The following is a 27,872-nucleotide window of genomic DNA, read 5'->3' as shown; positions in this document are numbered from 1 at the left end:
CACATTTACACATACCGATGATTTGTCACATAGCATCGTTACCTGTTGGGATGAGAAAATTCCCACCTAGATTGAGTGAGATGAAATAGAAATCGGCTCTCCTCTAACTGACTTTATAGAAATAATTACATCAGCTGCATTTATAACTGTTATTAAATAACAGCAGCACACGAGAACTAAAGTGTAATCCCAGCACATTTCGCTTCGCTTGCACTGATTCTTTAGAGATGACGACCGTGGTGGGTAATTAAGGGCAAACAATATACAAGTGGCGTGAAAAATGGAGGCTGCATTACCTTTCCAAAGCTTCCTTTCCCGATGGCCCGCAGTATCTGGAAGTGGTCAAAGTTTACTGTGGAGAAAATGAGAAGCAGTTAGTGAGAACGTGTCAGTTTGAGCTGAGCTATAAAACAGGGAACATGACATGTACAGCACTGTGCAAAAGTCTTGAGCCATCCCTCATTTGCTTCCAGGGATCCGGACTTCCCTGTAATCTTTAAAGTGGTATTAAGGAATAGCTCTCCAGGCTTTTTAAAGTGTTTCTGATTTTTAATCCAGGGCTTGTATTTGACCACTTTTTGTCTGTTAAGACCCTTCACACTAATCTCTGAAACATTCAAACATAAACAGACACCTAAGTCACGGAAAGGACCACAAAACTTAACAAAGAACCAATTTTAAATTGTATCTGTACACATTTACTTGCAGCCTACTGCAAAAAAACAAAAGCCCACATCATTTGTTCTCACTTCTTTAGTTGAAGAATGCAGTTAATAACACCGTTAACACAGACTGACCTGGCAAAACACGAAAAAATAAGGGGGTGGTTCAAGACTTTTGCTCGGTACTGTATGACAAATGCAAATGTGCACTTCACAATGTATCGCTGCACTTCGGCAGTACTGTGCAGATTAAATGTTTTTTCCTTCCCGATGCATGTGAAAGGTTAAGACTTACATCTCCAAATGTACTGGAACTGATTTGAACCAGAGGACTCAGCCACACTGTTACTATGTACTGCATAAACACGTTTACCGATGAAGGTAAATCAGACGCTGTCCTGACTGTGTGGCTAAATTTTGTGCTGAAAGCATCAAATCAATTGAATATGATTAACTTGCTATGAGAGGTTTTTACTCCAAGTGTGACTTTTTCTGGCTTCATACACCTTTCAGGGTCAAATTCAAGCACTTTGTAAGCACGTTTAATGTCCATTTTCAACATTTTCCAGCACATTACCATAAAAAGGATGCATATTTCACTTCGCATCACCTGAGTAAGACCACGTGAAAGGCCAAATGAATAAGTCTTCTCATCAGATATTGATGCTTCTTTCTTATGTGACACAAAAAACAGGAGGAGACAGATCTTTGCTTGTGTTGTTTTTTAAGTTCATTCATTCAAAACTAACTGTAAGACGCTTAACTACATTGCAGTCTGTGTTATTGTTGTAGACCTAATTATCACCTTTAAAGTGTTTGTGCTAATAACATCATGTAGAGTAAGACAGGCATAGAGAACAGCACTGACTGGGAGAGGCTTTGAACACATGACATACTCAGATCAATTCAACACTTTAGACTTTAAAAATGCACAAGCGTCTTTCAAAAACCCATTTATTTAATCTATCATCATTGATATTATTATGTACAGTTAGAATGTACTGTTCATCTCCCTTAAATAAACAGGCAGCCTTAAAGTGTGAAATAGTCACTTGTCTACTGTCTCAGTGGCTGATAGTGCCCCACAGGCCTCAATGTCAGCTCGAAGCCATTATGTTTCAATTGTTTAATGATAAACAGATTTTGAATGAAAGCCAGGAAACTTCGCTAGCACAAAAAGTGCCTATTCTTTCTTCCCATATGGTTCAGTCATATTACCGTCATTTCCCCCTAAGCTGTTCCCAAAGACACCAGGTTAATACTTGAAAAGGCTGCAGCGATACACAAAAATATCATCAATATTCTGTTTACTTGGTGACAACGTCGCTTTTAGCCTTCAATCAGAAAGCCTGACGTTGGCTAGTTAAGCATCGGGCTAACGTTTAACGCTTTCACTTGAGGGAAGTAACTCGTATTACTGCTACTGCTGTGTAATCTTGGTTCAATTCACAGCATATTCTACAAGTTACCCTGCAATAACTAACTGTTAGAATAGCGCCACCGTATTGTATCGCACTGAGTGCACTTCAATCCTTTATCCCGCGAGTTTGCTAGCTAGCAAAATAATAATACCAATTTTAAACAAATAACATGTGTAACGTACACACTCGAGAAAATTATTTACTAGTACTTACGCAACTCCCCCGTTGTGAAAACGTACAAATCCTTCTTGTATTTTTCGTTTTCCAGCAAACACTCATTAAAACGGCCTCCAGGCACATTAGCGCACTCACCCCCGACTGATCAGGGAGGGGGTGGGGGGGTCACACACTGAAACAGACTAACGTGCAGAGGTACAGCCCAGGCAGACAAATGTTGCTTTTAGACTTTGCGACTCGTTTTATTTCTCTATCTGATAAGAAAACTATTCAATCAGATAGTTATTTGTGGTGAATGAAATACGGTTACAGTTTCAAGAAGTTTTAAGCACCAAATCCGAAATCCAAGCACTGCAATATTAAAATCCAATTCAATTTCTTGTTTGCTCCGAAATCTACGACATGACTATATACAGAAAAGCTTGACATGGTATGCAAAAAAAAATTCCGAAGACAATACAAATACAAATACATGAACAAAAAATGTTTTAACTGTCAGTTATGTCATTTTAAAATTTTCCAAAACTAACATTTTCTTTGATTGACTGATATTAAATTGATTAGGGTCAAGTTTAGTGTGAACAATATTACACAAACAAGCACGTGTGTGCGCATGCGCACATATTAGAATCCCTTCGATCGCTTCTCATATGTGCGCATGCGCACATATTAGAATCGCTTCGATCGCTTGTGACGTGGTAACTTTGCTTTGATCCTTTCTGACGTCATAACTTTGCTTTGATCCAAAACCTATAAATAGGAGCGCTCACCTGTTACTTTATGCTTAACGGACGTTGACCTGCAGCAACTAAAACCCTTTTGAGAAGCTTTGAGAGCAATTTACGAGAGAAACCAAAACAAGTTCAGTTTTGTTTCTCACCAATTCACAGCGCAAACAGACACATTACACCATGTCAGCCAACCCAGCCTTCGGCTCAGATGAGCTTGGAATATCTAAAGGGACCATTTTGGGAGATCACCACATGGTGGAGGCTTTCCTTGGAGAAGGAAGCTTTGGTGTTGTAACGAAATGTCGCGATACAAAAAACAACAAAACTGTTGCTGTTAAAGTCAACAAGAGCGACCCTGAAATTCTGCTCCAGGCAAAACTGGAAATTTTCATCCTGGAGCAGCTACGACGCTTGGATCCAGACAGGTGCAACATTGTGGAATGGAACGGCTATTTCCTCGATGGAGAGCGCATTTGCCTGAATTTTGAACTCCTCGACCAAAGCCTGTCAGACTACATAGGGGACCGGAATAACCAAGGTCTCCCAATGAGAGAAATCAGGCCAATTTTGCATCAGCTTGCAAATGCTCTATTCCACCTGGGTTCTGTGGGAATAGTGCATGCTGACCTCAAACCTGTCAACATCATGGTTGTGAACCGCAGTGAGTCTCAAGTCAGAGTCAAACTTATAGACTTTGGCATCGCATGTAACACCTCTGCAGTGATTCCTGGTGACTGTGTGGGGACAATTGGTTATTGTGCACCTGAGATTATGCTTGGCACTCCATATGATGAAGCAATTGACATGTGGTCTCTAGGGCTGGTAGCTGTGGAGCTTGCTACAGGGGTGCCTCTCTATCCTGGGGAAGACGATTATGACGTTTTGAAATTCATAATTGAAACCCAGGGTCAGCTACCAGATCATCTCCTAGAGTCTGGCTTGTACACTGACAGCTATTTCATCGAGGATAACCACAAGGAACAGCGCTGGACATTTAAGACCCCAGAACAATTTCAATATGAGACAGATTATCGATCCAAGGAAACTCGATCGATAAAACTTAAGTGTCTCGATGACCTCGAACAACTGCTGAAAGTTAGGCGAGGACCGGAAAATGGCCAAACATTATTTGTAAGGCTAATCAAAGAAATGTTGGCCTTGGATGCAAATCAGCGCATAACACCCTCGGAGGTTCTGAAGCATCCCTTTTTCCACCTTGGCCTCTCAAGGAGAACCCCCTGCACTGACATGAATAGTACAGGGGGAGAACTCCTTGTGCTCTCTCAGCAGCCTTCAAGCTGGAAAAGTCATGGATCGCAAAAATTCAGCTGCAGTTTCCAAAACTCAGTTGAATTTCCTCAAAAAGGAGACATCAACACCTCAGCCAACCCATCTGCCTCTGAAGATGATCTTCAAATAACAGAAGGGACCATTTTAGGAGATCACCACGTGGTAGAGGCCTTCCTTGGAGAAGGAGGCTTTGGTTTGGTAACCAGATGTCGCGATACAAAAAATAACAAAACTGTTGCTATTAAAGTCAACAAGAGCGACCCTGAAATTCTGCTCCAGGCAAAACTGGAAATTTTCATCCTGGAGCAGCTACGACGCTTGGATCCAGACAGGTGCAACATTGTGGAATGGAACGACTATTTCCTCGATGGACAGCGCATTTGCTTGAATTTCGAACTGCTCGACCAAAGCCTGTGGGACTACATTGGGGACCGGAATAACCGAGGTCTCCCAATGAGAGAACTCAGGCCAATTTTGCATCAGCTTGCAAATGCTCTGTTCCACCTGGGTTCTGTGGGAATAGTGCATGCTGACCTCAAACCTGGAAACATCATGGTTGTGAACCGCAGTGAGTCTCCCGTCAAAGTCAAACTCATAGACTTTGGCCTCTCATGTCCTGCTTCTGCAGTGATTCCTGGTGACCGTGTGGGGACAATTGGTTATTGTGCACCTGAGGTTATGCTTGGCATTCCATACCACGAAGCAATCGACATGTGGTCTCTGGGGCTGGTAGCTGTGGAGCTTGCTACAGGGGTGCCTCTCTATCCTGGGGAAGACGATTATGATGTTTTAAAATTCATAATTGAAACCCAGGGTCAGCTACCAGATCATCTCCTAGAGTCTGGCTTGTACACTGACTGCTACTTCATCGAGGATAACTACAACAAACAGCGCTGGACATTTAAGACCCAAGAACAATTTCAATACGAGACACATTATCGATCTAAAGAAACTCGATATATAAAACTTAAGCGTCTCGATGACCTCGAACAACTGCTAAAGGTTAGGCGAGGACCGGAAAATGGCCAAACATTATTTGTAAGGCTAATCAAAGAAATGTTGGCCTTGGATGCAAATCAGCGCATAACACCCTTGGAGGTTCTGAAGCATCCCTTTTTCCACCCTGGCCTCTCAAGGACAACCCCCTGCACTGACATGAATAGTACAGGGGGACAAAACCTTGTGCTCTCTCAGCAGCAATCATCGTTTGGGTGGCCAGAATTCTAGGGGAGCTAGAAATTCTTGTGGAAAAAAAGCCCAAAACAATAACATCAACAAAAACAACCAATGAATGTGGTCTTAAACTTGGGCACAATTTGGCTTGAAATCCATCAACTAATCTCTCAATATTCAAAGCGGAGCAGCAGACAACTTACCATCACATCAGTCCTTCAATCAGACCTACAACAAACGTCTTCAGTCTCTCACCCCAACCGGTCGCAGCAGATGGCCGCCCCGACCTGAGCCTGGTTCTGCCGGAGGTTTCTTCCTGTAAAAAGGGAGTTTTTCCTTCCCACTGTCGCCAAAGTGCTTGCTCATAGGGGGTCATATGATTGTTGGGTTCTCTGTATGTATTATTGTAGGGTCTACCTTACAATAATACAAACAGCCTTGAAGTGACTGGTGATGTGATTTGCTGCTGAATCAATTCGGAACTAATTGGAAATCTGGATATTAATTAAATAAACCTGCTTTGACCATCAATTAATTGTTGTTTGAAATTCTTTATAAATATATAAATATAGTGCCACTCTTCTACTGTTTAAATTGCAACTGTTTCAAACTGACTAATTTATTCATACACTTGAGCATAAACACACGCACAGTAAATGGCCTGTATTTGTACAGCGCTTTACTTAGTCCCCAAGGACCCCAAAGAGCTTTACACTACATTCAGTCATTCACACATTCACACACACATTCACACACTGGTAATGGCAGCTACATTGTAGCCACAGCCGCCCTGGGGCGCACTGACAGAACATTGCAGAACCTTCAGCACCTCGTATGAAAAATATTTGACTGTGTGTATGCTTTTAGCGCTGTTTGGATTTGAGAAAATCTAAAATAAATTGAAATTTGTCTTTAGAAGTTGTTTTATACATTTCAGTGCTATATTATGCATACAATAGGACATCTATTTAGATTTACATCTTCCACAGAAAAAACTGCACATTACTGAAACTTAGTATACTGGACTTTGTTGTTGTCCCACACAGGTTCAATTTCGAGTGGTAGATGGCTCAGTGCTCAGTCAACCAAGATTTTATGATAGTGGGCACAATGAGATAGATAAGCTGCTTGTAAACAGTACTTTTATGCTCTCTTTTCCCATTTGGATAAGAAAGAAAGAACCAGGAAACAAAGGCAAACAAAGAATATCTGCCTTTATCCCAGATTCACATTATAGGAACAGCTGCTCAATGACCACTGTAGTCTTTGCTTACTGCACTTTTATCTACATCTATGCAAAGTGATCCACTACACCTACTTTTACAGTTAAATCGTTTTATGAGCACTCATGCCATTTTAATCTGAGTTTCTACTCAAATACAATCAGTAAAGAAAAACACAGTCTGTGACGTTTGTTTTGAAGGAAAAGGTATTCCCTGCAAATGTTTATCTGTGTGAGACTATTCAGAAAACAGTAATTTTCAGCTACTGTATAGCTCTGTGTAAATAATCATTCTGTACATTCGATAATCTTTAATCCTACAACTGTTTACAACTTGCATAGTTCACATTTCTGTATAGCTGTATATCCCAGATTCTGTAAAGTTATTTATTTCATATTCTGTATAGTTTTTCATATTTATATCCTGTTCATATCCTGTACATAGCTTGTACTCACTACAGCCTGTACATACTTATAGTTATAGAATATTCACAACATACTTCATACCGTGTACATTATAACATACCATAATAGACCCATTTCTGTAATATACTCACATATCTATATTATTGCTAATATATATTGTAATATATCTATATCACTAAAGAACTTCTGGATGGATGCAAACTGCATTTCGTTGCCCTGTACCTGTGCATGTGCAATGACAATAAAGTTGAATTCTATTCTATTCTATTCTATTTTGTTTTATAGGTGAGACACTTGGCCTCTTTTTTCCTTGTTCTACGTTTGTCTTTTGTCCGATTACTCTGGAACACAAGATGGAAAACTGATATTCTCATGTTAAAAATATAGAAAAAGGATTTTATCACCCATAAATGTTAACTTCTCATGCCTCTTAGCACAAGCAGGAGCAGAAGCGCCCTCTGCAGTTTGTGTGTGGGAGTGCAAAAGCTTACAGCACCTGGTATTCCCAGGCGGTCTCCCATCCAAGTACTGACCAGGCCCGACCCTGCTTAGCTTCCGAGATCAGACGAGATCGGGCGTGTTCAGGGTGGTATGGCCGTAAGCGAAAGCTTTGCTATATAAAGGGCATTTTATAAGTGGCAAGTGTCTCACAGTTTGATATATATTATTGTGCCAAGCTTTATATGTTACAGCGAAAGCATGCAGCTATTTGTTGTTAACTGCAGCTTCAACACTGAGCTGCAGAAATACTTTTCCCACAGTAACATCTCCATAATAACATATGTAAGATTATTATAGAACCGTGTGTTTTGGAATTCAAACATTTTTGTCGTTTGGAGACTTTAACTTCTATACAGAAGAGAAAATGTGTGCATGTGTCATCACAGCATGTTTAAAAAGGCTGTTTCTGTGCTCTTCTTTCTCTTACGGCCATACCACCCTGAACACGCCCGATCTCGTCTGATCTCGGAAGCTAAGCAGGGTTGGACCTGGTCAGTACTTGGATGGGAGACCGCCTGGGAATACCAGGTGCTGTAAGCTTTTGCACTTACACACACAAACTGCAGAGGGCGCTAAAACTGTCACTACTCCTTCCTGTAGTCTCTAGTTTCCTCCTGCTTTCCTTGAAGCACAAAAGCGCCTCAATGATCATTTCCTAGATGCTAATCAAGGAATATTTAAGTTATGTTTCTTTTTGACAGTAACTACTATAAAACCTAAAGCAGCACCTCACTGTCAATAACAGATTAAACGAACAAATCACAGTACTATTGCAGAGTATAACATGGAGACATGAAGTAAGTTAGAGAAAAAACAACAACAAGATGTGACATGTTGGATTTAATATAATTATAAAAAGCAGAAACACAGTTTTGGTTTATAGTTTACAGAATTTTACAGGAAAAAAAAACACTGCGTCATATTCATATAAATGCACCGATCTGACAGACTTGCACAGGTACAAAGCTTTTGGCTGTCATATTTTCCTTTTTAAAAAAACGGCATCTTGAAATATAAAAATGTGCTCGACAGTCCTGCTACTTTAACCACAAATCATTTCCTGAAACTCGGGAAAGTGTCCCTGTGGCTGAAAATCACACATCTTCATCATATTTGGAGGAAGTGGCTTGCAGCTCTGGTCGGTAAGATGTTTCCCTGGAGGAGAGAGAAGGACATTTGAGAGATTGATGACTCACAAGAGTCTAATCACATCAGGGCAACCACTGGCTACTTGTATTAGTTTATTAATTAGAGATGAACCGATCTGATATTACGTATCGGTCTGATACTGACGTAAATGACTGGATCGGATATCAGAAAGAAATTTTTAAAAAATGTAATCCGATCCATTAAATATCAAAAAAGCACCTGACAAAACTTGCAACATGGCATAACTCGGCTCATAACCGTAGCACGTCAGAGCAGTGTGCTCATGTGATAGAGCAGCTGTGTGTATTTGTAGCCTCGCTACCAAACCAGCATTTCATCTCCGTGGAAGTGATCCCAGAGAGAAGTAAAGCAAATGTGTAAGTTCATCTCTGAATGTTTGTAAAGCATTCCCACGTTAAGCTTAACAACCGATATATGGAGCGACTGCCTCTTCTCTCTCCCCCCCTCTCCTGCTGCTACTTCACTCATGAAACTGATCAATGATCAGCTGATCGGCTTTTCTGTCGCCAGTCCGTCTCTCTTGTTTGTTTTTGGCCCACTTTCCACCAGAAAGAGGAAACCAGCAGCTGAACAACAGCAGCACGTTTAAGCTTGATAAGCTGTTGTTAGAATTTATTTAATATTACTTTCTACACCAGGAGCTGACAGCTGGTAACTGTGCAGGGGCAGATCTAGCAAAGTTTAGCCAGGGGGGCCGATAGGACATTAACAGGGAAAAAAGGGGGGGGGGGGGGGGGGCACAGAGACATACTTTTCTTTTATTTAAAATGTCTCGCTTTTAATAAATAATCTGATGTGAAATGTATAGAAGTCCATTACTGTATATAGTAACTATTAAGTCTAATATACCCTAGTAAGCTGTAGTACTTTTTCCTTTTGGAACCATCTGTGCAGTCTGCAATTCTGTTGAAGAAAGATGTTGAATCTATTTAATTATTGTGGAAAAAGAATTGATTTCTGTGCATTTTATTTCACACTGCATCAAATCAAAGTTGATTACGTCGATTAAGCATCATGAAGTGGAGGGTGATTCCCTGGTTTTTTTTTTTGGGGGGGGGGGGGGGAGGGGGGGGGGTTTGCTGGGAGTTTTAGAACCCTATTAGTTAGGTTGCTTACTCTTTAAAATACCAGAATAGGGAGGATGGAGTAGTTTTAAGTTTATTAGATTGATCAGTATTGTTGAACTATGAAATATTTTGGGTGCAGTGTATTTTTTGCATACAGGTATAACAGAATAACTTTAGTGTTTTTTTGTTTTTTTTTAACTTGAGTATTAACTTATACAAAAACCAGCAAGATATTAAAAAAACAGTTTTATTGATTAAAAAACACACTATATCAGATTCATATCGGTATCTGCAGATATCCAAATTTATGATATCGGTATCAGACATAAAAAAGTAGTATTGTGCCATCTCTAGTTTGTATACTTTCTGCCCAGTTTGACCCATTTAGCAGAAGTCTGCCTGTTTAAGGCTCTGATATCTATTCTGTATGACTTAAAGCAGTTATGACATGGTCTGATTTTCTCACCCAATAAAGGAATATTTTATATATCAGTCTACTCTTCATTCTATCAGACACAGTTATCACAGCTCGTACATTTTGTTTTTACATATATGTAAGCACTGAGTCAAATTTAGTAATGCCAACATATTAAAAGAACAATATTTGTCTCTTATATATATAATACATCTATATATATACACTGTCAAAGATACTTGTCTTTGAGTGAAGATTTAAGGTGATAGGAAATATAAATAACTGCAACTTGAATCTTTGACCCCGAGTTCAAGTTTAATGCTGTAATAACTAATAATGATTAATATAATAACTATAATATTGGCCATATTATATTTACATTACCAAAGTGAGTTGACTTTAGTCCAGAGGTAGGCAACTCCAGGCCTCGGGTTGGCATCTAGACAAATGCGATTGCATTTGTCCCTAACCATCAGGAACCCTCACGTTATTTTTTATGGAGTGGAAAAAAGTTAGCATTTATCCTCCAGCTTCACTGTGGTTATGTTATGCTAACATAGTTGTGTCACTAGCAATCAGGTAGCACATCATTATATACCAGCTAGCCCAACTTCAGTACCAAGAGTCACTGTTGTTGTTTTTTTTCTGTCTTCGTTTATGTTGGAAGTGATAGCAGAGCTGTACGTTTGAATTTTTTCAGAAATCTCTCAGTCAGAACATGCTTATGTTTAGATGGAAACTAGCGAGCTAACTTCCTGCTAACTTCTAACTCCATTAAATTTAATAAATTATGTTTTCATGGATGTCTGGATGTTAAACTTAATTGTTACACCTGGTAAAGCAGCAACGCTGATGATTTTATTAAAGATGAAAGAATTTAGACAGTTTTTAACTCTCAGTGATGCTGCAGTGTTCGTTTGACTTTGGGACCTGCAGCGGAGTTTTGGACCCAGATTACTCTGTGAGGCTCATGACTACTATAACCGAATGCTCCGAAAATCCATCAAGCAGTGCGACGTCGTAGCTTACCAAAGTTGTAGTGCAACATTTTTTGACAGATTTTTGAGCAATGTGTACCACATAAAATCAGTTTGAGGTCAGTAACCACAATCAGAATTCATACATAAGGCACACTATTGATTTTTTAGAAAATTAAAGGATTTTTAGAGCGCCTTGTAATGCAGAACATACAGTACTCTGACATACAGAGTGGAGGAGCCAGGAGGTGAAGCAGCAACCTTTGTAAAAAACCTGATTTGTAAACGACCCGCTCTACCTCCTGAGCCTGAGTTTTATTCGTCAGCAACAAAATACTAGAACAAATGGTTCAGAAGCAGCAAATAGTTTTTATTGTGTTTGCTTTTTTGTGCTGTGTTTGTTTATTGTAATTGAGGACAAAATAAGTACATAGTGGATTCTAATTATACAAGAACCATTGAAACTGCAATTTGTCAATACAACAAAAAATCATATAAAATATAAAAACACACAGGGCACTGAGCAAAGACATGTCAACTTGTGAGTCTTGATGTTTGAAGTGTTCAAAGAACTTTTTTTTTACACATTTACTCTGTGATCAGACAATAAATCATTTATTAGAAGCAAGCAGGATCCCAGAGTTACCAAAATCACCTTTCACATCATTTTAATACGTAACTGTACATCTGTATTCTGAAGTCATTGCTATTAATATATCAGTATCGATGATAAAAGAACCAAATAACAACATTTTACTTCTTTGTTTTTTTTCTTATCAGTAACATTTAATAGTTTTTTTTCTACCTGCATTTGTAGTAAAAATCGTTTAACTGTTTTTCATACAATATGAGTGGAAATGCAAGTTGAACACTTGCAAAACACGTATGCACTTAAAAGACAGGCTCAAGTAAAAACTTATGACATGGAAGATGTTTCCAGTCACTTCTAGTTAGAGCTGATGCTAAATGTTCCTCTTTTGTTATCTCAGAAATTTATATTTGTGGGTACAGAATTAGAGTCCATGGAAATTTTTCCTGTAGTTGCGTTATTGGATTCAAAAGTCTGTATGTTCTTTACATAGTGCACAGGTAACCTTCCTTCACATTGGACTACAACACTCACGTTACTGAGAACTCTCCCATTATACTGACAGTTTCTTTTCTTGGCTCCATTATTTAGTTTACATATAACAATACTAAACTTTGCTCTACTCTTTGTAAAGATAGTATTCTTATAAGGTGATCCTTTACCATTACAAATGGATTTGACCTGTTTGTCATTACTAAGGATGAACGTGTTTGTGTACTTACAACCATGGTTAACATCGTAGATCCACTTTTTTTTTATTTCTGTATCACATTTTTCCACACTCATATTAGCATCTACATGTTTTCGTATAAACTCTTCATAACGGGTTTCTTGCTGCGGCCATTTGAGTAGGCGATTAGCTCGTTTTGAGCATCCAGTGTCAAAGAGCAGCACAAGCAGCAAACAGGCAGACAGGATCCTCATTGTTTCCTGGAGAAAGAAATACAGGAACATTTTCCAGAATAAGAATTTAAAGCAGCAAAAATATTGTCACTGGTCAAAATAATCATTTGATCTCCTGCTTAATTTGTAATTTTGCTCCCTTAAAAAGAAATGAACAGTCTCTAAAATTTATGGTAGTTTGATTTTAATGGAGAAAGACAGAACAACCAAAATCCAGGAGAAAAAAACATTACATGAAGGTTTTTAATTGATTTGCATGTTATTGATTGAACTAAGTATTTGATCCCCTATAACCAAACCAGAATTCTTGCACACAGATTGGATTACAATTAATCAGTTACAGATTCTCCTGATCTCAGTTTATTTTGTGTGAACACCTGTCCACAGTATCAGTTTCTTCCATTCCAACTTCTGCACCATCATGGCGAGACCAAAGAGCACTCAAAGGACTTTTTACTGAGGTCTACAGGGACAATACAAGATCATCGACCTTCTTCAGGTCTACAGTTCCCTGCAACATCTTCCTTTGTTGTGGTGTTCGTGTCGCATATGAACGACATCACAGACATTTGGCCACTTTGCTGTAATGACCCCACGCACATTAGGTGGTACTTGATTGCAATGGAAAACAAGGTGAGTCAGATCAAGCTGATCTGAGTATGTACTAATGGAGGACTATAAGGTCACAGATTGGTTTAGTCAGTCGACAGGCCTCACAGTCACACAGTCAAGAAACTTAAAGGATGTAGAGAGTTTCTGTAAAGAGGAGTGGCCTAAGATCTGTAAACCAAGAGACGTGAGTACTTTTTTTTTATGACCATCTCTTGGCCAGACAAAATATGTAAACATATTCGGTGACCCTTTAAAGTTACATACTGAGACCAAAAGCACGACTCCGTTTTTCTCTTCTCTCTTGCTTCCTACATTTTAAGAGCCACTTTTCACTGATTTACGACCATCACGTAATTTTTCGCAGCTCTCGAAACTTCTATTTTGAAACTGAAACACCCCGAAAAGCGGAAGCATGCTTCTGCATGAATTTATGAAGTGGACCTAAAGGCATTTAGAGTTCTCTACTTACATCCACACATTGAACCGTACATAGGTAAATGGCTGACTGCAGTTAATAATAGTACCTGTATCTTAGCTATCACAACAAAATATTATCTTCATACATGTCACAGCTGTGTTAGCACTGATATTTATAATAGATGTGATCATAAATAGACAACACTTTTGCTAAATGTAATTACTATATTAGAAATTTATCAAGATTGAATTCACAATTTTCCAAATGAGGATATATGCCTTATTTTTTACCTTACTGATCAGTGTTTGGTTGGTTAACTGCAGGTGTTCGGGCACAAGTCCGTCATCTGGAAGAGCAGGTGGTGAAGATGACTTCAGTGAATCAAATGCCCTGAAAGTGGAATTAAAGTTCAACTTGATTTGTACATGAATCAATGAAGACAGGCATCTGTCTCGACATGCAGTAATTACATTGCTTATGCATGATTTGCATGCTCACAGAACCCAGATGATGCCAGCATGTTTTGAAGCCCATGTCTGAATGTGAGTATAAGTGTGGCAGGAGAGTAAGTTTCTTTCTTGGAAGTATGCAAAAGCCAACAAATTCTTACCGAACGAGAAGTGAAGCCTGGAGATGAGCAGAGATCAAGTCAAGTGCAGTTCAGACTTGCTGTTATTAAATTCTACCTGAGCAGGTTATAGTTCACCTCAGTTATGGAAGAACAAATAACATTTGGCTCTGGGAGCTTCAGTTTTTATACATTGCTGTAGCACCGCCTTAAGCAGCCATTTACATCAACACCTACATCACTAGCCCACCAGTTCTAAGAAACGTCTCTGTTTGTGGTTCAGAACCTAATGTGACACCAATGACCACAACAGCATGCAGCTGCAGGTTGTCATTCACACCTGGCTTAATGGTAAAGAGGCATATTTGCAGGCAGGTGTCTAAAAAATAGGTAAACAATCAGAATAATTAATTTTTTTTTAAATGCCGAAAACGCATTTGGCTTAGTTTTTGTTAACTTTGGTGTAATATGTCATGTGTTGTTGTTCAGCTGAAGTCTTCTTCCACACAACATGATGAGTGCCGCCTGCTGCAATCAGAGACAATGTAAAATGCAGCACTGTTAAAACAATAAGATTAACACTGCATTAAAACAAACATTTAGCACATAGAGAGGATTAAACAGATTAAATTGAGTTAATTATTTATAAGGCAGTTGCTACACATTAAAGCTCTGAAACGTCAGATTGGACACATTCAAATGTTAAAGCTTACTCTCTCACAGACTAACAGAAGAGACGTGGAATCACTTTAGTTTGTCTCCAGATGCAGCCTGTGCTTCATTGAGTAGTTTTAATTTGATAGCAAAAAAAAATGTATTTTCCCAGCAAGACTCTACTTTACACTTAAAACATGCTGTGAATAAAATAATCAGTGAAAATTAGTTGATTTTAAACCACAACTTTGAACCTTAACCTGGCTTGATGATTTAGTTTTTTTTCTGTCAGCTGCAAGGTTTAAGAGTAAAGACAGAATATAAAAAGAGAATTCAGATATGGCTCCAGTCTGGGACAGATTGGGTCTAAAGCACAAGTTACCATGGCAATATACCCCAGTAAAAAGCAAATCACCTTTGTAGGACATAAGACCCAGAGCTAACCCTTAAATTACCTGGTTAAGACAAAATTGTGCTTCATTTTCATTATTTACATTGTAGATTCTCACTGAAGGTATCAGAACTATGAATGACACATATATGGAATGATGTAGCAAACCAAAATGTTAAAAATAACTCAAAACATGTTATATGTTAGATTCTTCAAAACAGCCACACTTTGTTGTGATTATTGCTTTGCACACCACCTGAAATGGTTTTCCAAGAGTCTTGATGGAGTTTCCAGAGGTGCTGAGCACTTGTTGACTCTATTGCTTTCACTCTGCGGTCCATCTCATCCCAAACCATCTCAATATGGTTTAGGTCAGGTGACTGTGGAGGCCGGGCCATCTGCCACAGCACTCCATCACTCTCCTTCTTGGTCAGATAGCTCCTACACCGCCTGGCGGTGTCTTTGGGGTCATTGTCCTGTTGAAAAAAAAAAGACAGTGGTCCAACTAAATGCAAACTTGTTAGGATGACATGTTGCTGCAGGATGCTGTGGCAGCCATGCTGGTTCGGTGTGCCTTCAGTTTTGAACAAATCCAAAACAGTGTCACCAGCAAAGCACCCCCACGCCATCACACCTCCCCCTCCATGCTTCATGGTGGGACCCATGCATGTAGAGACCATCAGTTCACCTTGTTTGTATCAGTCAAAGACATGGCAGGTGGAATCAAATCTCAAATTTGGACCCATCAGACCAAAGCATGGATGTCTACCGGTCTAATGTCCATTTCTTGTGTTTCTTGGCCGAAACAAATCTCTTCTGCTTGTTGATCTTCCTTAGTAGTGTTTTCTTAGCTATTTGGCCATAAAGGCCTGATTCACACAGTCTCCTCTGAACAGTTGATGTAGAGATGTGTCTGCTACTGTTTATTGGTCAGATGAACACACTGCTTCTGAGTCCTCTATCTTAATGTTTATTCCCTGTTCACTTTTCTTAGGTGGAGAATGTTTGTCCTACCAGCTTCTTGGTTTTCCCAGTGCTAATCTGGAGGCGGAGCTGCTGGCACCAGTCATCAAAGTCCTCAGTCAGTCTTCTGTACTTCCCGTGGTCCCCATTTACCAGTAATTACTGACTGATCAAATAACTTTTCCAGGAATCATTTATCAAAAGTTTAGGAGAAGTCTATTGTTTATATTGTGATAGTTCCCCGTGACGTACCTATACTGCAGAATTCCCATTCAGACACATAATTATGGGCACTTGTGTATTGAGGGTGGTTGGTAATAGTGATGGGATTTCCGGCTCTTTTTAGAGAACCGGCTCTTTCGGCTCCCAACCGGCTCTTCAGGTTGTTTTGTTGCTTTAATTATGCACAAAAGGAATTACTAATGTAAAAAAAGTATTTTTATTTATATATGTTTATATATAAATATATACGGTGGCCCCTAGAGACAAAACACGTACAAACTCCAAAACACATTTCTAGCGTTAACTGAACTTCCAAAACAGAGCTACCTAAATCACTTAAATTACACAATTGAAAGCATGTGTATATTGTGTGTGTATTTATACACAAGCACTCATTTACCTGTTACTACCACACACCAAATCCGGTCATTGGTACTTGCTGGCTTGTGTAGCCACTAGGTAACAAAAGCTCAACACTGCGCCTAGCATCCTGGAGCACTTCTGTTGGGTTTTGTACGTGTTTTGGAGTTTTTACGTCCTTTGTCTGTAGGAGCCACCGTAAATATACTTTTATTTATTCACTCCACATAAAATGTAATAAATAAATCATATGATACAAAAACCAACTATTTACATTTCAAATTTTAACTACTTAAATTTTCAGCTTTTTCCTTTTAAACAATTTTAAAGTGAAACAACACAAAACACTGCAAATCACAACACACTTAAATATAAATTCAAATATGAAAACAAAAAGAAGATGCATATTCTCTGTCATATGGACCTGCATGAATAAACTTTCTGAATCCTTTATCATCTGCAACTGAAAATAGTTGTGGATGATTACTATACCTTTCTAATGTGACGTTGTTGTCCCTGGCTCTTTCTCTCTTTCTCTCCCTCCCGCTCTGTTCCTGTGCTACTGAGTGTAACTACCCCCCCCCCATCCTAGCGCAAAGCACAAGGCTCACGGTGCGAAGCGAAGTGGAAAAAAGTGCGAGAGAGAGGGTGAGAGAAAAAAAAAAACATGGCTCCCAATAAGGAGCCGGCTCGCGTCGTTCACTTCAAAGATCCGGTCCTAACAGCTGTTTCGTTCACGAACGACACATCACTAGTTGGTAAGACTCACCAGGATCCATGTGGTGATGGTCCACACCTGTGTAACCCAGCCTGTCCTTCAGGATTGTCGGTATAATGGTGTTAAAGCACTGTGAGAAATCAAAGGGCATGATTCTCACAGTGCTCCAAACAATTTCCAGGCAAGGGATTGATGTCAGAGGTGGATGAGAGCATCATCTACCGTAATGTTGGTGTAGTAGGTGAACTGAAAGGGGTTAATTCAAATTCCGCTGCACTGTTAAGAAAATCATAACTTAATCCTCATAGCACAGTCACAAGAAAACAAACAAACACACAGTCATGTGAAAAAGAGTGTTTTCATAGGAATCTATAGCATACTCTGAAAAACTAATAACACTCCAGGATTCAGTCATTTATAGAGCCACCTTTTAGCAGCAACAGCGTCACCAAATTGTTTCAGTATGACTATCAGTGTTTCACAAGGACGTTTGGCTCACTCTTCTTTACATTGTTTCTTCACATCATTGAAGTTTGTGACATTTGTTTAAGTACAGCTATCTTAAGTTCCCTGCACTGAATTTTGGGTTGAGGTCTGGACTGTGACCGGGTTATTGCAACACCTTGAATCTTGTCTTTTTCAGTCATTCTGGGAACGTTACCCTGCTGTGTGACCCAAACACATTTTTGACTATAGAGTACTTGGTAAACAGGGGAGTTCATGGAAAACTCAATGACTGCAAAGGGCCCAGGTTCTGTAGCTGCAAAACAAGCTCAAATCATCACCCCTTCACCACGTGTTGACAGCTGGTGTGAGGTGTTTGTGCTGGTATTCTTTGCAACTTTGTTAACAAATTTGCAGCCATGCCGTCATGCTCTTTTTAGAGAGGAGAGACTGTCTCCTTGTAACCCTTCCAAACAAGCTGCACTTATTCAACTCTTTTCTAATTGTACTGTCATGGACTTTAACATTTAACATGCTAACTGAGGCCTGTAGAGTCGGAGATGTAGCTCCTGGATTTTTGAGCTTTTGCTGAGCACTGCACAGTTTGACCCTGGGGTGAATTTGCTGGGAAGATTATGACATTGTTATTATGACACACAACTGAATACTCCAGACCAGCAAAATGCCAAAATGTATGATTTCATAGAGGTGCGCTCACTTGCTGGTAAAACAATTTGTGAATTGCAGTGAAGTTTGTTAGAAGTAATAAAGGGGGAACATGAGTCTACAGACAAGCTGGAGCATCCAAATCACATGATCAAGTTAAGATTACTTCGAACATTTACTGAGTCTTGTTTCAATTTGGGTAAGAAGTGCAGACTTCAAACTACATAAAAGTGTTTAAATTGTGCTGATGGATCAAGTAAAACCAGAGTTGTGAAAAATAATGTAGCCCATGCATTTTCCCAAATACTGTCAGCAGCTTGAGTGCAGGAAGAAATAATAAAAACTGTTTTATCTAAGGATAGAAAAAAACCCAAAAAACTTTGAAATAAAACATGACTCTTCCTATTGGGAAAAAATGCAGCATGTCAGGCATTCACAAAATTATATGCCAGAGTGTGGCATTTGGTTGCTGAGGAAAAGGGGAAGTTATTGGAGTGGAGGCAAATATATGCTGCGGCTGTGCTAAAAAAAAAAAAAAGACACCAAACAAGGCAAGATAAGCAGTTTGTAAAAGTGAAATATATAAATAAACTCTAAAGTAATCAAAAACTGCCATTTATAACCTTGACTTCAGAGTTTTAAATTACACAAAGATTGCATTATAACATATGTAGTTAGCGTGATAACATCTAGAGTTATTGCATTCGTAGAAGTTTCATCTGCTCTCAGAATAGATTCAGTTGTTCACAGTTTTGGCACACGGTGCATTACCAGGTTGCAGGGTGTTGAGTTGTGGTCATGAAAAGAACAAAGTGGTTAGCAAAAATTCTGTGATGCATTGTCATCTGACAGTTGACAAACCCTCAGTCTAACCACAGTGTGACAGCACGGCTTCACGGAAAGTCACATTTTGAATATTTTCTCATGCAGTTTTTTCTTCTCTATATTTCATGTTCATTTACTTGACCAAGCCTCTGATGTGTAAATCAGATCCAACTGAATGTCATCAGAACATATTATATGTCAATAGAAAATTGTCAGTATAACCTTTTAATAATATAAGTTTGCATATGGTAGTGATAGGATGTGCGATCCTTAATAGTCTGCAAAGGCTTTGTGTGCATTCCAGAGTGCTCTGGCATTCACACCCACATCCTGGGAGCATGGGAAAGGTTGTACCTTCTTTTATTGTTTTACGGTAGGATAAACGTAGCTATGTCAGTTTGAGTCTAAGTGCCTTTTTTACTTATAGATGAACTGTTGGATTTTCCAGACCAGCAGGTTAAGGGAAGTCGTTTATGGGGTCACACTCTGACACACACACACACACACACACACACACACACACACACACACACACACACACACACACACACACACACACACACACACACACACACACACACACACATGCACCTCCACATTCCAATGTAAGGAACAAACACCCACTGATGTATAAATAAAGACCAGGGCAGTCTCAGAGTTGCGAGTCCCTGAACCTTCACTCTCGTGCGAGAGCTCAGACCTGCACTTGCTAAGCAACAAGTAAAACTGTGTGTTTCTCCTCTCTGATTCTCAGCTGAAGAAGTGTCTTAGAATGCATCTCTTGACATTATATAATGAAATTTGTTTTCTTTTACTAATAAGTTGAGGATTTGACATAACATTGAATATAGAAGTTTTCTATCTCTGAAGGTCAGTTGCAATTATGGGTTGTAAACTCACTTTAGTAGTCCTCCTCCTTCATTATTCCATCCATTTTGTGATCAGTGCCACTGGTAGCAAATCAGCCCCAGAGCATGATCCTTCCACCACCAGGCTTAACATCTGGCACCGTGTTCTCAGATTTCGAAGGATCACCTTTGATACATCAAACATACTGTTGTCATTGTGGCCATATAGCTCAGTCATAGTCTAGTCTGCCCAGAAAGCTTTCTTTCCAGAAGGGGTTGGGATCCTCAGTTCACAAATTCCCTCTGATCCAAGGGGGACTCTTTGGTCTTCTTCCAGTCCTTGGCAAAGTGGTAACATACCCAAACAACTTGTAATTACAAACGATTGTTTGAACCAAATCTGTAAGTGTATAAAAATGGCTTAAAATGGTTTACAGTGAGTTCATTGGACTTTCGGTTGTTCTAAATATTGGTAAATCCAACAAGTGCTTTTAAGCTAATCCTTTTTACGCTGCGAAGAGAAACTAACACTTGTAGTCAGTTATGATCACTAATGAGAAGTTAATAGGGCTTGTTGAGTTATGAGGTGCAGAACCTTCAGCACCTCACATGAATAGATTTGACTGTGTGTATGCTTTTGGCACTGTGTGCATTTGAGAAAATCCAAAATAAATTCAAAATTGTTTTTGAAAGCTGTTTTATAAATTTCAGTGGTATATTATTCATGCAATAGGGAGTTGTCTTCTTCAACTACTGGGGCTGAAATAAGTTCATCTAGTTTAGAAACTTCCACTGAACAGTCTATTATAGTGTCAGAACTAAGCATATGCTTTTAAGAACTTAAACACTTTAAATGAGAATAATAGAAATTTTCCATTATAGCTTCTACTCAAGTACAATCAATAAAGAAAACAACAAACTCTTTGATGTTTGTTTTGAAGGAAAAGTAATTTCCTGTAAATGTTTATCTGTGTGAGATTTTTCAGAAAACATCAATTTTGCTTAAACGTGAGATACATGGCCTAGTCTTTCCTTGTTCTAATTTTACCTCATCATTAATCTGATTACTGTTTAAGACAAGATGGAAATATAATATTCTACTGTTAAAAAGATAGAAAAAAGATTTTATTACCCAGAAATCTAACTTTTCATTCCTGTGAGCATAAACATGAGCAGCAGCGGGGCCCTCTGCAGTTTGTGTGTGTAAGTGCAAAAGCTTACAGCACCTGGTATTCCCAGGCGGTCTCCCATCCAAGTACTGACCAGGCCCGACCCTGCTTAGCTTCCGAGATCAGACGAGATCGGGCGTGTTCAGGGTGGTATGGCCGTAAGCGAAAGCTTTGCTATATAAAGGGCATTTTATAAGTGGCAAGTGTCTCACAGTTTGATATATATTATTGTGCCAAGCTTTATATGTTACAGCGAAAGCATGCAGCTATTCGTTGTTAACTGCAGCTTCAACACTGAGCTGCAGAAATACTTTTCCCACAGTAACATCTCCATAATAACATATGTTAGATTATTATAGAACCGTGTGTTTTGTAATTCAAACATTTTTGTCGTTTGGAGACTTTAACTTCTATACAGAAGAGAAAACGTGTGCATGTGTCATCACAGCATGTTTAAAAAGGCTGTTTCTGTGCTCTTCTCTCGCTTACGGCCATACCACCCTGAACACGCCCGATCTCGTCTGATCTCGGAAGCTAAGCAGGGTCGGGCCTGGTCAGTACTTGGATGGGAGACCGCCTGGGAATACCAGGTGCTGTAAGCTTTTGCACTCCTACACACAAACTGCAGAGGGCGCTAAAACTGTCACTACTCCTTCCTGTAGTCTCTAGCTTCCTCCTGCTTTCCTTGAAGCACAAAAGCGCCTCAATGATCATTTCCTACATGCTAATCAAGGAATATTTAAGGAATATTTCCTTTTCACAGTAACTACTATAAAACCTAGAGCAGCACCTCACTGTCAATAACAGATTAAACGCACAAATCACAGTACTACTGCAGAGTATAACATGGAGACAAGTAAGAGAGAAAAAACAACAACAAGATGTGACATGTTGGATTTAATATAATTATAAAAAGCAGAAGCACAGTTTTGGTTTATAGTTTACAGAATTTTACAGGAAAAAACAACACTGCGTCATATTCATATAAATGCACCGATCTGACAGACTTGCACAGGTACAAAGCTTTTGGCTGTCATATTTTCCTTTTTAAAAAAACGGCATCTTGAAATATAAAAATGTGCTCGACAGTCCTGCTACTTTAACCACAAATCATTTCCTGAAACTTGGAAAGTGTCCCTGTGGCTGAAAATCACACATCTTCATCATATTTGGAGGAAGTGGCTTGCAGCTCTGGTCGGTAAGATGTTTCCCTGGAGGAGAGAGAAGGACATTTGAGAGATTGATGACTCACAAGAGTCTAATCACATCAGGGCAACCACTGGCTACTTGTATTAGTTTATTAATTAGAGATGAACCGATCTGATATTACGTATCGGTCTGATACTGACGTAAATTACTGGATCGGATATCAGAAAGAGATTTTAAAAAAATGTAATCCGATCCATTAAATATCACAAAAGTATCTCCCAAAACTTGCAACACGGTGTAACTCAGCTCATAACCGTAGCACGTTGGAGCAGTATGCGTCACGTGATAGAGCTGCTGTGGCGTGCCAGACCTGTCGGCGGTCTGGTTGAGCAGTTGGAGCCTCGCTACAAACCGGCATTTCATCTTCGACAAAGTGATCCCAGAGAGAAGTAAAGCAAATGTGTAAGTTCATCTCTGAATGTTTGTAAAGCATTCCCACGTTAAGCTTAACAACCGATATATGGAGCGACTGCCTCTTCTCTCTCCCTCCCTCTCCTGCTGCTACTTCACTCATGAAACTGATCAATGATCAGCTGATCGGCTTTTCTGTCGCGACTCCGTCTCTCTTGTTTGTTTTTGGCCCACTTTGCACCAGAAAAAGGAAACCAGCGGCTAAACAACAGCAGCCCATTAAAGCTTGATAAGCTGTTGTTGGAATTTATTTAATATTACTTTCTACACCAGGATCCTTTTTCTGCGTGGTTGATGGCTGCTAACTGTGCAGGGGCGGGTCTAGCAAAGTTTAGCCAGGGGGGCAGGTAGGGCATGAACAGGGAAAAGGGGGCACAAAGACATACTTTTCTTTCTTATTCTCATTTATTAATAAATAATTATCTCAATCTTACACCCAAAGTTTTAATCTGATGTAAAATGTATAGAAATCCATTATTGTATATAGTAACTATTAAGTCGAATAAACCATAGTAAGCTGTAGTACTTTTTCCTTTGGGAACTATCTGTGCAGTCTGCAATTTTGTTGAAGAAAGATGTTGAATCTATTTAATTATTGTGGAAAAAGAATTGATTTCTGTGCATTTTTTTTTAAAATTACATGTGCGCTAAATTAAAGTTGATTACGTTGATTAAGCATCACGAGGTGGAGGGCGGGGGGTGGTTCCCTATTTCTTTTTTTTGCTGGGAGTTGGCAACCCTATTAGTTAGGTTGCTTAATATTTTTGCTAAGTACTCTTTAAAATACCAGAACAGGAAGGATGGTGTAGGTTCACGTTTATTAGCTTAAAACTTGAGTATGAACTTATACAAAATGCAGCAAGATATTAAAAAAAACATTTTTATTTATTTAAAAAAAAAATACACTATATCGGATTCTTATCGGTACACAGCAAATCCAGCATGTCCAAATTAACACTGTCAGATTTGATTTCAACACTATTAAAGTGTCTATATGGGTCCACACCAGAGAGTGTTAATTTAACTCTTTTTGGAGAGTTGGTACGTTAACTCTGATTTAGTGTTAAACACCAAATCTGTCTGGAGTTGATAATTTAACACTTGGTGTTAAGAGTTTATATATTAACTCTCAAAGAGTATTTTAGTTTAACTACGTAAGAGTTATCTTCTAATTCATTCTAAAAAGCGGGAATTTTACTGTTCTGAACTTCTAGAAATTTCTTTTGGAAATAAACATTTACTAAAAAGACGCAATGGTTTTTGAAAAACATTTATTCTGAACTGTGCACCACAATTTCAAAACATTTTCTGAAAGATGTAACAGTATACATGTTCTCACTTTCATTAGAATTGTGTTTATCAAAAGGTCTGACATGGTAAATGCAAATAACAGCATTCTCAACACTTATTTCTTCAATACAATATGCATGTCCTTCATTCATCCCTTTGTGGAACTTCAACGCACTTCTGCTCTCCCCCATATTCCATCTTCACAAGCATATCCTGTGTGGAGATTGAATAAAAATTAGTTGGCACTAATTAATGGCACAAATAATCCAGTAAACAATTGCAGCACAGTAAAAAAAAAAAAAAGGAATCCTCTTTGAGCCATTACTTGTTTAAAGTATTTTCCCAAAAGACAAGGACACAGGCAACAGGTAATACTGAACTAAATGTAAAACCTCAACCTTTTTCATTTTTACCTAAACCGTGTGCACAAAACTCTGGAGGGATCTATGCTAACGTAGAACCCAGTCAGGACATCTGCTACTGCTGTTTGCTCGTTTTTTTTTATGGGCGATTGTTTTTAGGCTTCAAGTAGCACCATTATACCAACATTTCACATTCTAGACATTGTTTTAGGTGTAGTTGACCAAAAGTTTGACTGAAAATTCACATGCAAGCTTTTTTCAAGGCTGTGGTATTTGCCCGCAAACAATACCTTTCAGCTAGCTAAAACAGAATATTATGCTATCACCGAGCAACATGGCTAATGCCTTTCACACAGCTTTGTCTCAACTCCAAAGAGCCACAGAAGTAAAAGCTAATAGAAATAATTGAAACAATCTTTGAAAAAATGACTTACCAAGCATGGCAAACAACTCAAATATGTAGAGCAAAATGTTCTGAAACGGCTTCACTTCAGCTTCGATTGGAGCCGTGCTGGGGGCGGAGTCTGTGAATTTACTCTGTTGGTGTCATAGCCCACATAGGAGTTCAGAGTTAAGAGGTCAAGAGTTAATGTTTCCATTGTAACACCTCCAGATTTGACATAGAAACACTCATTTTTAACACTCGATTTTAACTACTATCATTTTACACCTCAGAGTTACATTAAAAGAATGTGACTCTGCTTAGAGTAAAATTAACTCTACTTTTGCAAGAAGACTATTAACACCAAACCATTTAACACTTTTGAATTTGCTGTGTATCAGCATTAAAAAGTGGTATTGTGCCATCTCTAATAACAATACTACACTATGTGTTGACTCCATATATAACTAATAATAAACCAAACTGCAAATAAAAGAAAGACATTTAGAACAACCAGTGGTGCCGTCATGCGTTGTTTGTTGCTTATCATGTAATTACCATCTCTTCCTGGTGTACAGCAGCTTCTGCTCCTCTCCCTCCACTCGTCAGTCTTCCTTCAGGTTATCAATGAGCTCCTGCGTCTGCTGGGCCAGCCTCCTCTTCTCAGCCTGCTGCTTCTTCAGGGCCGCCTCTGCTTTCTTACTCTGGTAGATCTTCACCCCAGCAAACCCCAGACACAGCAGCAGCGTCTTCAGGGCTAAGATGTAGAAAAGCAAGGGGACGTTGTCCAAAGCCTGAGCATGGATATGGGTACACATTTAACAAATATGTACATAAATATATATGCAGAAATACTGTTTGTTAGAGAGTTTCTTTATAGTATTTCTGTTTTTTTCTGTTAGATTTAAGAGGTTTGCTGCAAAAGAAATGTCTGGAACAGTCTGGGACCCCAGAGGAGATTTTCCTCCTCCTCTCTTCTACCTCAGCTGCTTATGCAGGAGGTGGCAGTTATAAAAAGGACAAACAGCTGCACACCATGTGCTTTATGAGCTTGTAGCTGCACCGGGTCACACACACTTGTCATTACCGAAACAGCATTCAGAATCTTTACATTTTAAAAATTTTCTTTACATAATAATTTAAATTAAGCATCCTATAAGAAAATTTCTAATTCCCACAGATCACTCTTGAATTCGGCATAGATATTATCTAACAAGTGACCGCGGCCTTAATAATGTTTCTACTAGTCACCTCTATTAACGCTATTATCAGCTTATTTCGGTGGTTAAAAATAACAACACGTTTAAAAACTGGAGATGCCACTTGCGGTTTAAAACATACAGGAATATACACGCAGAGAGAGAGAGAGATGTATATGCTATTTGATATATGACGATAGTAAAAGTTTTGGACGCGGTTGTAACAAATAACGCGAGAGTCTATGGTAACGTTAGCTTTAAGCTAGTGACAGCTGCGGCAAAAAAGGAGCAAAAGAAAACCTAAACGAGCACAAGAGTTATACACTTATAGCCAAGCGTGCATTTGGTCCATTTAAAATGATATATCTACTGATGGTTACCTTCCAGTTAATCATTTTTCGCTCCTGTGATGGTGCAGTCGTTCTCAGTCAGCAGCCAGAGAGCTATTAGTGGTCGCGAGAAGAAGGCGGAGCTTACAGTAACTGACCAATAGAAATGCGATATCTGCTAGCTGGCACTTATGCTACATTCAAAGTTCATGGAGTAAATCAAATCGAACCAACTCGTAAGACGAGTTGGAATACATCAAATAATGTGGAAACATTAATTTACATCAATCTAATGGTAGAAAACGACCTTAAACATTAAAGGGATTAAATTATTATTATTATTATTATTTTTAAAACTCGGGCTTTCCTCATTTCCTACTGAAGTCGAATGCATCATTACTAATGGCAGTGCCGATGTACGGGGAGTGTGACTGACTCGTACCTGCTTGAAGGTTCTAGTAGTCAAGTAAACTAGATATACATTACATCTTCCATTTCTGTGTGCTCACAGAAGAGAAGTCGGTAACAACATTTGCTAAAAAACAATGTAAAATATGTAATATATCCGGTCTATTAGGTCAATAAGGAAACTCAAAGGCTTTTGATAATTGGTGCTTGCTAATGGATAATTTTGCCAGTTAAGAAATTGGGCCATTCATAGTCTTTGTTGCTGTGTTCTATAGGACGAATTCTTCGTAATCTTATAATGACGTTTTGATAAAGAGTGCGTGTCCGACAATACATAAACTTTAAGCTTATCATACGTCGGCTTTGTGTCTTGTGTTGTATACCAGTATGCCGGCGTTTTGGGCATGCGTAGTCACGGTGGCCGAGAGGTTAAGGCGTTGGACTCGAAATCCAATGGGGTTTCCCCGCACAGGTTCGAATCCTGTTCGTGACGAAATTTAATTTATGTTATCCATCAAAGTGCTAGCTAGCTGAAGTGTTCCTCCCTTACAAATATACAGTGTACGAGCATAATTTCAATATATATAACAGAGTTTTGTTAATTTCATATTCAGTTACACATTACAAATGTAACAGGTAAATACTTTTAGTTTTAAATTGTTAGCTTTGATAACTCATTAGTTTGAGCAAATTAGTTATA

At 38.9% G+C, this 27,872-nt stretch overlaps 1 long non-coding RNA gene and 6 other non-coding genes across 7 annotated transcripts; 3 read left to right on the top strand and 4 right to left on the bottom strand.

Annotated features, from left to right (window-relative positions):
* Positions 1-221: 221 nt before the first annotated feature.
* On the bottom strand, positions 222-2,780 carry LOC145424291 (uncharacterized). The gene is made up of 2 exons (XR_013905317.1): positions 2,297-2,780; positions 222-352 (listed from the first exon to the last, which is right to left on the bottom strand). It is a non-coding gene; the product is annotated as an uncharacterized LOC145424291 (long non-coding RNA).
* A 4,806-nt stretch (positions 2,781-7,586) lies between these two features.
* Positions 7,587-7,705, bottom strand: LOC113017570 (5S ribosomal RNA). Its single transcript, XR_003271507.1, has one exon. It is a non-coding gene; the product is annotated as a 5S ribosomal RNA (ribosomal RNA).
* Positions 7,706-8,024: 319 nt separating this feature from the next.
* LOC113017572 (5S ribosomal RNA) lies at positions 8,025-8,143 on the top strand. The gene has a single exon (XR_003271508.2). It is a non-coding gene; the product is annotated as a 5S ribosomal RNA (ribosomal RNA).
* A 13,484-nt stretch (positions 8,144-21,627) lies between these two features.
* Positions 21,628-21,746, bottom strand: LOC113017056 (5S ribosomal RNA). Its single transcript, XR_013905678.1, has one exon. It is a non-coding gene; the product is annotated as a 5S ribosomal RNA (ribosomal RNA).
* A 319-nt stretch (positions 21,747-22,065) lies between these two features.
* On the top strand, positions 22,066-22,184 carry LOC113017038 (5S ribosomal RNA). Its single transcript, XR_003271369.2, has one exon. It is a non-coding gene; the product is annotated as a 5S ribosomal RNA (ribosomal RNA).
* Positions 22,185-24,456: 2,272 nt separating this feature from the next.
* On the bottom strand, positions 24,457-25,841 carry LOC113016366 (uncharacterized). The gene is made up of 3 exons (XR_013905315.1): positions 25,795-25,841; positions 25,289-25,391; positions 24,457-24,705 (listed from the first exon to the last, which is right to left on the bottom strand). It is a non-coding gene; the product is annotated as an uncharacterized LOC113016366 (transcript).
* Positions 25,842-27,583: 1,742 nt separating this feature from the next.
* Positions 27,584-27,665, top strand: trnas-cga (transfer RNA serine (anticodon CGA)). The gene has a single exon. It is a non-coding gene; the product is annotated as a tRNA-Ser (tRNA).
* The last annotated feature ends 207 nt before the right edge of the window (positions 27,666-27,872 follow it).

Source organism: Astatotilapia calliptera, chromosome 23 (assembly GCF_964374335.1).
Source record: "Astatotilapia calliptera chromosome 23, fAstCal68.1, whole genome shotgun sequence".
NCBI classification, from domain to species: domain Eukaryota; kingdom Metazoa; phylum Chordata; class Actinopteri; order Cichliformes; family Cichlidae; genus Astatotilapia; species Astatotilapia calliptera.
This window is presented reverse-complemented; position numbering and strand designations above follow the sequence as displayed.